Below are 11193 nucleotides of genomic sequence, written 5' to 3' on the forward strand. Positions count from 1 at the left end.
CTCTCACCCTCTTTGTATTTCTCCATACCACTTATTACTTGACTTACTATATCTTTTATTTCTCTGTATGTATAAGGTCTGTCTTCCCTTACCAGGTAGAGATTTTTGTCTATTTTGTTTACTGTGATACACTTGAATAGTGTCTGCACATAGTAGGTGCTCAATAATAATTTAATGTTATTGATTATAATTAATAATGATAAATAATAAATGATGCTGATATCAACAATAAGATAATAATTAGTAAATATATGAATAAATGAATAAACTCCCTGAGAATTGACTATTTCTTCCTTTATACCTTATTTTTCACTTCTGTCTTAATTATAGTACATTGTTGCAGTATGGTGAATTTTATTTTAAATCATGTGATTCTCTCTCTACTAAGCCCTAAGCTCATAAGAAGTGGAACCATTTTGTTCATATTATTATCTAATTCCTAGGACAATACCTCTTAAATTGACCCATAATAAATGTTTTTGAATGATTGAACACATTAACTACTAATCCTACTGGAATCAATGAATTTATTGAATTGAATAAATTATTGAAATGACTTTTTTGAATGAATCAATTTTTATTATTTTTACTGAATGAATTCTTAACTTATTTATTAATATTATTATTATTTGTTGAGTGATTATTACACCAGACATTGTTCTAAGTGCTTGTATATGTTTTATCCTATTTAATCCTTGTGGTAATCATATGAAAATTATTCCCATTCTGTAGATACGGGAGCTCATTCTTAGAGAGATTAAGAAACTTGCCCAAGATGACAGCTAGTTAGAGGTAGAAACCTGATTAGAAAAGGGAAGTCTGTCTCCAGAATCCAAACTTTTAACCTATTTTATATATCATAGTACTTTCAAAAGATTACAAAAACAAAGAATCTAGTTTGATGATGATGGTACATGATATCATAATTTTAAAACAAATCTTTGAGACCAAAGCCCTAAAGTAGAGAAAGCAGTAATTTGCTATAAACTATAAAACAAATAAGCCTAGAAAAAAAAAATAACTAAGGTAGTGGCCTCAGAATGGATTTCAAAATTCACACCATTGGTAGTAAAGGAACTTGGAGGCTAATCCCAGCTGTAAGTCTAGATGTGTAAACTTGTAGAAATCATGTACTTCAGCTTACTGATTTGTATCATGAATGTAAAAACATGTGGCATAGGTTAAAAGTAGATAATAATAGTACCTTCTGATAAAGCTGTTACAAGTATTAGATAAGATGATACATGAAAAGCCCAATGCCTGACACATGAGAAATGCACAATAAGTTTTAGCTGCTATGTTATTGCCATCTTTATTTTTTGGAATGTGAAAAATGAGATACTAGGTAGAATATGCTTTGAAATAAATGTTGTATTCTTTTGTGTATCATCTAAATAATTGTGTTAATTTGGCAAGAGTTTGAGAAAGTATATTTAAAATCATCTTTCATCTTTTAATTTCTAGTACCTAAAGAATAGTATGCAATCAATATAGTCACAGCCCCCTAGTAAAAGATTTTCCATTAACTCAATTTTTTAAAAAAAGCTTCTTTGGTGTTTAGGAGATCTGAATGAAATAATGAAATATCCCTAAGTCCAAGATGCTCAGACTTTTAAATTCTAATTATGTTGAAAATTGAACTAATTATTTATTTTTCTTCTTCTAATTATGTTGAAAACATACTGGGATAAACCTATTACTGGTTAAATGTTGAATGAATTATGAAGAATTTAAATAAAATAATTTAGGAAAAGGTGAGAGTGGTGTTAGAAGGCTTCATCTAGAGACAGGACTTAACATGATGGACGAGTAGGTAATAAGCAGTGCTGATATTTCAGGAAGAAAACATATTATGAGTTAAGGCATAGAGGAAAGGGAGCAAGACACATTCTAGGGAAAGCAATGTAGCTAATAGTTGTGTTAGAGATTAGTAGAAGATGAAGTATGACTAGAGAATAAACAGAACTTTAAAATTCAGACTAAGGCATTTCTATCCTATTTATCCCACAGGAAGTAGGGGATATAAAACAATTTGTGGATAAGATATGGAAAAGGTGCAATTGAAGCTTAAGTTAAGTAACTTGCCGCTAAGGTATACATAAGAGGAAGGGAGAAGGATTGAAAGTGGAAAAATCACCTCGAATTCCATATCGTTAGATTCGTGAGTAGGTAAGAGCTGAGAATAGAATCAAAGGAGTGGGAATAAACAAAAAGAAACAGATGTAAGTGATTTTGGAATGAAGCCTCATAGGATTTGGTGACTGATTACATGTAAGCTGGAGGTGTAGGGGAAAGAAGAATTTTTAAAGACCAGGACTTTTTGTTGTAGAGAATGAAAATGCTGATGGCATTAAGGGAAATTGTGAGGGGAATTTGATCCCAAGCTCAAGTTTTAGACATGATGAATTTGAGATGATTGAAACATTCAAGAGGAATTGCTAATAAAGCAAATGGAAAAATGGGACTGGAAGAATGCTGAGATAATAGGCCTGAAGATCCAGATTTGGAAGTCAACAGTAAAGAATTTTGAATTAAAGCCATGAAAATTAATTGACTCTTTGATTGATAAAGAGATTTTACAGTTTCAAGACAGAAAAGAACAGGGAATTTCATTTGGGAAGAAAAGAGAAAAGCTGAAGAAGAAAAAAAGAAGACATAGTCAAGAGAGGATGTAAACATAATGATGTCATATTAGAAAAGCAAATGGGGAAGAGAATTTTAAAAAGGAGAGGATCTTAAATACAGTCAGCTATCAAAGAGAAGTCAAAGAGAAGAGGGCTAAGAGTAGTCATTGAATTTGGGGATTGGAAGTCAGTATGGAATCTAACAGGTAGAGAAGCTAGTTTATACTAGATCCCAGAGGGAATGAGAGGTGAAGAACTGGAAGGAGTGCAGTTGGTTTGGCAGAGAAAAGGTTGATACAAAAAGAGTTTTCTTTGTTTTCAAAAAAATCTTAGACACGAGAAGATTCCCATGCAAGAGGAGAGGTTGATAATGTTTGGGGTCAGTATGAATAGCAAGATAATTAATTGAGATGTTACTTTTTCTTCTTAATCTTTCTATTCTTCCTTCCATTCCATCCCTCTACAAATTTCAACCAAGTAGCCAGCGCTTTATGATTTCCCCACCTAAGGGTCTTTTGTATGGCAGCACAAAAGCTGCTTAAAGTTGCTCTTCCCATGATTTATCTATACCTGGGTTAGCCAAAGGATTATACAAGTGTCCCTAATGGGCAGGAAAGAAAGTGGGGTGGGGGGGGATGGGGAGGAGAGAAAGAGAGATTTTCTTTATACAGGAAAGATACTGAAGGCCTGGAGTACTCACAGCAGCTTACTCCTTTATAGTGCTTGGTGGCAGTCACAGAGAGGTGAAGACCCCAGAAGGGATGACTGTGTGTTATCCCAGGGAAGCAAGACCCTGTGAAGAAAAACAAGCATCCTTGGCAAAGTTCTCCCTGCTGCTAGCCAGGGAGGCAAGCACCTGAGTTAGGGGTCCACGTTGGCTGGAGCAGTAGGTGTCATGAGAACTGTGGGACCTGAGGGATTTGATAAATGCTAAGATCCCAGGTTTCAGTGTACAATTTGGTGGGGAGCCCCATTAAAGTCAGGTCTGATGCTGAATTCCCCACAGTTTGGCAGGAGTTGGATTTATGTTGATTTGTTAAAAATGAATAAATTGAATATGTCTTGTACACTAGAGATTGGTTTGCAAATTCATACCTGTTATATACACAGAAACAATCTCTTAGGAATAAGAAAGGTATGGGCCATAACACAATTGGAAGATAGGCTAGGAGATGGAAGTATGTACTGGTGATGATGTGACCATGTCACAGAATGGTGATGAAAGACCTCAGTGTTGTTACTTAATATGAGGTGAGAACTAGTAGAAAGTGAGGTAGATAGGAGACTTTGGAGAGAATGAAATTCTGGAATTGACAATAACAATGTGCTGGGAAAAATAAATTAGTTGAATAGAAAGGTTATAATCAGCAAGAAAGATTCCATGGTTCACGTGTGACTTTAAAGATGTTGTCCTTCTTCCTAAAGTATTATGTTCTGTTGGTCTCTGCTACCTCATCTGAGGAGGTCTGCAAGATGGCTTTGATGAGGACTTAATAATACACCTCAGAGGCTTGGTTATGATTAGCCCTGTGTGGGGATTTGAAATATGGGAATTGTTGCCTACATCCCTTGTGATGTTGTTTACAGACATTTGATGTAGGAGATTAACTTAGTTCAGTGCATTTTCTCTACAAATGTTGGATAAAATGTATGATTATGTAGATTGAAGAAACTGACTATTAAGATTTTACCATGCTTTTTTGCCATTCTAACAGATATTTGTATCATTTCTCAGTTTCTCTCGCTTATATAAATGCCTTGTAAATTCTAAAACAGTGAACATGAATGTGTTCCTTTATCGGCCAAGTTCTTTTCTAAGAAACATTAGGTTTTATTTATTTATCTATATGACTACTCATGTATGTCACTTATTTTATACCAGCTTGAATCTCTTAGAAGCAAGAAAGAACTCTAGCTTGAAAAATAGTTCAATTTATTTGGAACAAATATAAAAATTAAATTGGTTTAGTTTCTAATATGATTGTTTGCAAAGGATGTTTCAATGAGACAAAAAGCCCACTTTAACTCAATCAGAAAATCACAGGTTTTCTGGTTTTATGCTCATATTCTCTAAATTGACCTTGTTAATATAAAATTTTTACCCCTTGTGTATGTACCTGTTGTTAGGCAGTGTATAAAGTGAGTCATTATATATGGTTAAAGTGATAAATCCTTTAAACATTTCAAGGTTAATAAATTAAAAAGCAGTTTATATAATTATATTAGTAAAAAGACAAAAAGACATCTTTAGCAAAAAAAATGATTAATTATTGACACAAATGGCAGTAGTGGGAAGACCAAGTTCTTACAGACCAAATCAAAAATGTAAACACTAGTAATGATTTCTCCAGTTCTAATAGTCAGAAGTGGACATCAGTGAATTTGTCATCAAGGATAAACATGAGGATTAGATGAAAAATAGACAGTATTATGCCGCACATATTTTTAAAAGTGCTTTTTTGGTACAACCTACTTTACAACATAATTTAGCTATTGCATTAGGTATTTCTCTCTCCCATGGGGACGGCTGAAGCTCCCTCAATGATGGCTGCCTTTCAGACATTGTTGCCTTCAGCTCCTGTGGCACACTAGGAATGAATTCCGATGTCATCTTTAAGGTTTCTGCATCTTTGTTGATGGGTGATGGTACAATTTCTGTTAAGTTAAAAAAGTTAGAGAGGATAAATCAATTGTTGTGTCAAGGAGAATCAGGAAAACTATAAAATTTTGCATAGACAACAAGGCAAGCATTGACCCAATATAATTAAACATCGAAACAATCAGCACGTGTCCTATTACCTGAAAAATGTAGCTTACTTATGGTTATGTAGCTGAAAGTTCAACAATATTACCAAGGTTCTCCTTACTCCACTACCCCTGACCCCTGTCTCTTCCCATGACCCTGTTTACTCATGGCAGTTTTCACTCTCCCTGATTGTATTTCCATAGCTTACTTCCAATTACATATGCACTGGGTAGCACAAGGGAAATGTACTTTATAATCACATTTCTCCTGTGGAAATAGTTAAATATTTGGAGATTATATACAAACATAGATATGTATAGTAACATTGGTTATCCATAAGTAGTTTTAATTTTTTTCATTAGATTGATCTAAATTTTTCAGTCTTTAATATGAGCAGTATTACTTATTCACTCAGAAAACATAGTGAAATAAAAAAAGCAAAATATAGTACAATCTTGTCTTTCCTAGTTTAAATCAGATATAATCTTAAACAGTGTGGTAAATTTCTCTTAATGTTATACTAGTATTAGATAAAAACTTGCTATTAAAATAAATCAAGCTCTGATCAACAATACAAAAAAGTAAATAACTTTGTAATCAAGCCTTAAACCCCATAACATGGATTCAGAGTGCTACCCAGTGCCCTTTGGTGCACGAACATACTTGATCAGCTATCCACCTCACGTTTTGCGCCCTCGCATCTCAATCAAAGATGCCTTGTGCATGTGCCCCATCTCCAGCATGCCTGTCTGCTGGGCAGTTGCTTTCCTCTGGGTGATGCTTCTGCGGCTTCCCCAGTCCATCGTCCTGTAGGTGGCTATCAGTGATAACCACTGATAAGCCCCAGGCGCTTATCAGTGAGGCTGTTTGCTATTCCTACAACTTCCCTCCCTCTGGCATGATTCCCGGTGAGAACCTGGAAAAAAAAGCAAGTTACAAAGAAAATGCCAAAACTTTAGGCACCAGCTGCAGCAGCAATGGCATCATTGGTGCTGAGCGCCGGCAGCTGATGAGAGCTCGAAACGGGCCGTGTGGACCGCTGTTCCGATTGGTCCGTAGACCGCCGCCAACCAATGGGAAGTGCTAGGCCGGCCTGGGCAGAGTTCTCACCTGCTCGCAGTCCGGCTCCCAAGGGCGGCTCCTGGATGTCAGAGATCCTCTTAATTGTGTGGGACGCCCCGCAGGTGGCGTGCAATACGAGGCGCAAATCATGGCCACATAACTTCAAGGGCCTGTTGCCCAGCTCTTCAGCAACGAGCTGTCTAGGGAGCTGGCTCAGCAGCAGCCAGACTCCTAGCAGACGGGACAAGTACAGACGCGCCATCCTGGATCCGATCTCTCCTGCTTTGGGCGTTTCAGCTTTTCTCTAGGCTGTCCCTGCTGTCGCCTCCCGGCTTGCGCCTGTGTGACTGTCTCCAGTTTCAGGCTCCTCTCCCTGCCTGTATCCACTGGGCTTTTATAACCCTCGTGCTCCCACTCACTTTGAGTCAATGGTCCCAGCTCCACATCTTTCCGCACACGGCTTCACGGAAGTTTTCTCCCTCAGTTCCAACCTCCCTAACTTCTTCAAATCTTTGCTTATCTTAAATTTTCAATTTCCGTCTTTATGTTTCTTTCCTCCTCCACAACTATATTTATGCTTACTTGAATGTTTTCAGTTTTTTTTTGTCTTATGTCTTAAGTGTGGCATGGTCATTGTAGAAACCATGGGTAAACCAAAAGAAAATAAAATCGCCGTAACACGTATAACCTGCTATTAGTCCTACAAACTTCCCCAGATGTATTTTTACTTCAAAGCATTAAAATTATAATGCTCTTTGGTATATCAATCAATAGTAATATGATGAGTAGATGGATAGTTTGTTCACAAAAGAGAGAAAATGATGATGTTTCAAACAAAGTCCTAAGGAAACATATCTCCATTTTCAATAACATCACTTTAAGCTTGAAAAATAATATTTAAATTTACAGCATACTTTTCCATTCGTTATTGCAGAAGATCAGAATCTTAAGGATAGACAAAACTTCAAAGGCCAGTACTTCAGTATGCTCTCCCTAGTTCCTGACAAGGACTGAGAAAACACTGGAGACTCTTTGTTTGGGCAATTCTTGGAAGAGCTTCAAATCGGAAGGTCGTCTTCGGGTGTGAGAAATCAGTCTCTGTTACTTTCTACAGGTTTCTTCTTTTCCTTTCACTCTTCAGGGAGATTAAGTGATTGAAACCACTACTTAAATATTTTAATTTGAGATTGTATTCTTTATCTCTGGACACTGGATTGCATATACACACACAGACACATACACCCACAATAGACAATAACACAGCAGATTTCCACAATCCCAGAAAGAATATGTTGGTAACATAAGTTCCTGCTCCCCAGAAGTATGGCCAATTTACTATATTCTGTGTGTGTTGTATTTGATGAGAGGAAATGTTTATCAATTTTTAAAGTTTTTAAACAAGTCAACACAGTTTTAGTCAACATGGAGTAATTTGACAACCCTTAAAGTACACAATAAACTTTTTTTCTCTTTTAAAATACAGTTTTATTGAGATATATTCACACACCATACATTCCATTCAAAGTATATAATTAGAGGCTAACAGTATAATCACATAGTTACGCATTCATCACCACAATCAATTTTAGAACATTTTCATTGCTCAAAAAAAAAAAATCCCATACCTCATATCCCCCACCATTATTGACCCATAGCATTTGTTACTGTTGTTGAAAGAATATTAAAATAGTACTGTTAACTATAGTCAATAGTCTGCAATAGGTGCATTTTTCCCCATATACCACTCTATTATTAACTCCTTGTAATAGTGACATACAGTTGTTCTAGTTCATGAAAGAACTTTTGATATTTGTTCTATTAATCACAGTCATCATCCACCACAGGGTTCACTGTTATACAGTCCCACGTTTTAACCTCTAGCCTTCCTTCTAGCAACATACATGATTCTAAACTTTCCTGTTCAACCACAATCACACGCATAATTCAGTGCTGATAATTATACTCACCATAATGTGCTATCATTACCTCTATCCATTTCCAAACATTTAAATTCAACCTAGTTAAAAATTCTGCACATACTAAGCATCCACTCCCCATATTTTAGCTTTATTCTATCTCCTAGTAACATCTATTATAGATTTTTGTCTCTATTTGTCTCTACTTACTTCATATTTGTGAGATCATACAATAATTGTCCTTTTATGTCTGACTTATTTCACTCAACATAATGTCCTCAAGGTTCATCCATGTTGTCACATGCTTAGGACTTCATTCCTTTTTACTGCTAAATAATATTCCCTTTGTGTATATATCACATTTTGTTTATCCATTCATTGGTTGATGGATACTTTATTTGTTTCCATCTTTTGGCATTTGTGAATAATGCTGCTATGAACATTGATGTGCAAATATCTGTTCAAGTCCCTGCTTTCAGTTCTAGGTGTATACCTAGTGGTAGGATTGCCGGGTTGTAAGGCAACTCTATATTTAGCTTACTGAGGAACCACCAAACCATCCTCCATAGTGGCTGTACCATTTTACATTCCCACTAGAAGCAAATAACTATTCCTATTTCTCCACATCCTCTCCAACATTTGTAGTTTCCTGCTTATTTAATAGTGGCCATTCTAGTAAGGTGTGAGATGAACACTCATTGTGATTTTGATTTGCATATCCCTCATAGGTAGTGAAGCTGAGCATCTTTTCATGAGCTTTTTAACCATCTGTATTTCCTCTTTGGAAAAATGTCTATTCATGTCTTTTGCCCATTTTAAAAATTGGATTGTTTGTCTTTTTATTGTTGAATTGTAGGATTTCTATATGTATTCTGGATATCATACCCTTATCAGATATGTGGTTTCCAAATATTTTCTCCCATTGAGTTGGTTGCCTTTTCCCTCTTTTGACAAAGTCCTTTGAGCACTGAAGTATTCAGTTTGAGGTGGTCCCATTTATATCTTTTATTCTTTTGTTGCTTGTGTTTTGGGTATAAAGTCTAAGAAACCACAGCCTATCACTAGATATTGAAGATGTTTCCCTATATTTTATTATAGAAATTTTGTGGTACTGGTTCTTATATTTAGATCTTTGATCCATTTTGAGTTAATTTTTGTATAGGGTATGAGATAGTTGTCCACTTTCATTCTTTTGGTTGTGGATATCCAGTTTTCCCAACACCATTTTGAAGAGACTATTCTGTCCTTGTGGTTGAATGAACTTGGGAACCTTGTCAAAAATCAATTCACCATAGATCTGAGGAGCTATTTCTGAACTCTCAATTCAATTCCATTGATCGATATGTCTATCTTTTTGCCAATACCATGCTGTTTGACCACAGTGACTTTATAGTTCATTTTTAAGTCAGGAAATATACTTCCCACTTACTTCTTCTTTTTCAAGATGTTTTTGGCTATTCAAGGCCCCTTACCCTTCCAAATAAATTTGATAATTACCTTTTCCATTTCTACAAAGTGGTCTGTTGGAATTTTGTTTGGTATTACATTGAATCTGTAGATCAATTTGGGTAGAGCATCTTAATGACATTTAGCTTGCAGTCCATGAACACGGAATGGCTTTCCATTTATTTAAGTATTCTTTGATTCCTGTTAGTAATATTGTCTAGTTTTCTGAATATAGGTCTTTTATATCTTTGGTTAAATTTATTCCTAGATATTTAATTCTTTTAGTTGCTATTGTAAATAGAATGTTTTTCTTGATTACCTCCTCATATATAGAAACACCATTGATTTCTGCATGTTGATCTTATATCCTGACCCTTTGCTGAACTTGTTTATTAGCTCAAGTAGCTTTGTTATGATGTTTTCAGGATTTTCTAAATACAGGATAATGTCATCTGCTAATAGTGACAGTTTTACTTTTTCCTTTCCAATTTGAATGCCTTTTATTTCTTTTCTTCTTGCCTAATTTCTCTAGCTAGAACTCCTAGCACAATATTGAATAGCTGTGGTGACAGTGGGCATCCTTGTCTTGTTCCTGATCTTAGAGGGAAAGCTTTCAGTCTCTCACCATTGAGCATGATATGAGCTGTGGTTTATTCATACATGACCTTTATCACATTGAGGAAGTTTCCTTTGATTCTTACCTTTTTAAGTGTGTTTATCATGAAAGGATGCTGATTTTTGCCAAATGCCTTTTCTGCATCAATTGAGATGATTATGTTGTTTTCCCCTTTTGATTTGTTAATGTGGTGTATTAAATGATTTTCTTGTATTGAACCACCCTTTCAAACCTGTAATAAAACCCACTTGGTCATGGTGCATAATTGTTTTAATATGCTGTTGGATTTGATTTGTAAGTATCTTTTTTGATGATTTTTGCATCTATATTCATTAGAGAGATTGGTCTGAAGTTTTCTTTTCTTGTAGTATCTTTATCCAGCTTTTCTGTTAGGGTGATGTTGACTTCATAGAATGAGTTAGGTAGTATTCCCTGTTCTTCAATTTTTTGGAAGAGTTTGAGCAGAACTGTTATTAACTCTTCTTGGAATGCTTGGTAAAATTTGCCTGTAAGCCATCTGATCCTGGGCTTTTCTTTTGTTGGGGGGTTTTGATGACCAATTCAATTTCTTTACTTATGATTGGTTTGTTGAGATCTTCTGTTTCTTCTCGAGTCAGTGTAGGTTTGTGTGTTTCTAGGAAGTTGTCCATTTCATCTGAATCATCTAATTTGTTGGCATACCGTTATTCTTAGTATCATCTATGTGATCAGTAGTAACGTCCCCCCTCTCATTTCTGGTTTTATTTATTTGCATCTTCTCTCTTTATGTCTTTGGCAGTCTAG

This window comes from Choloepus didactylus, chromosome 10 (assembly GCF_015220235.1).
Source record: "Choloepus didactylus isolate mChoDid1 chromosome 10, mChoDid1.pri, whole genome shotgun sequence".
In the NCBI taxonomy this organism is placed as follows: Eukaryota; Metazoa; Chordata; class Mammalia; order Pilosa; family Megalonychidae; genus Choloepus; species Choloepus didactylus.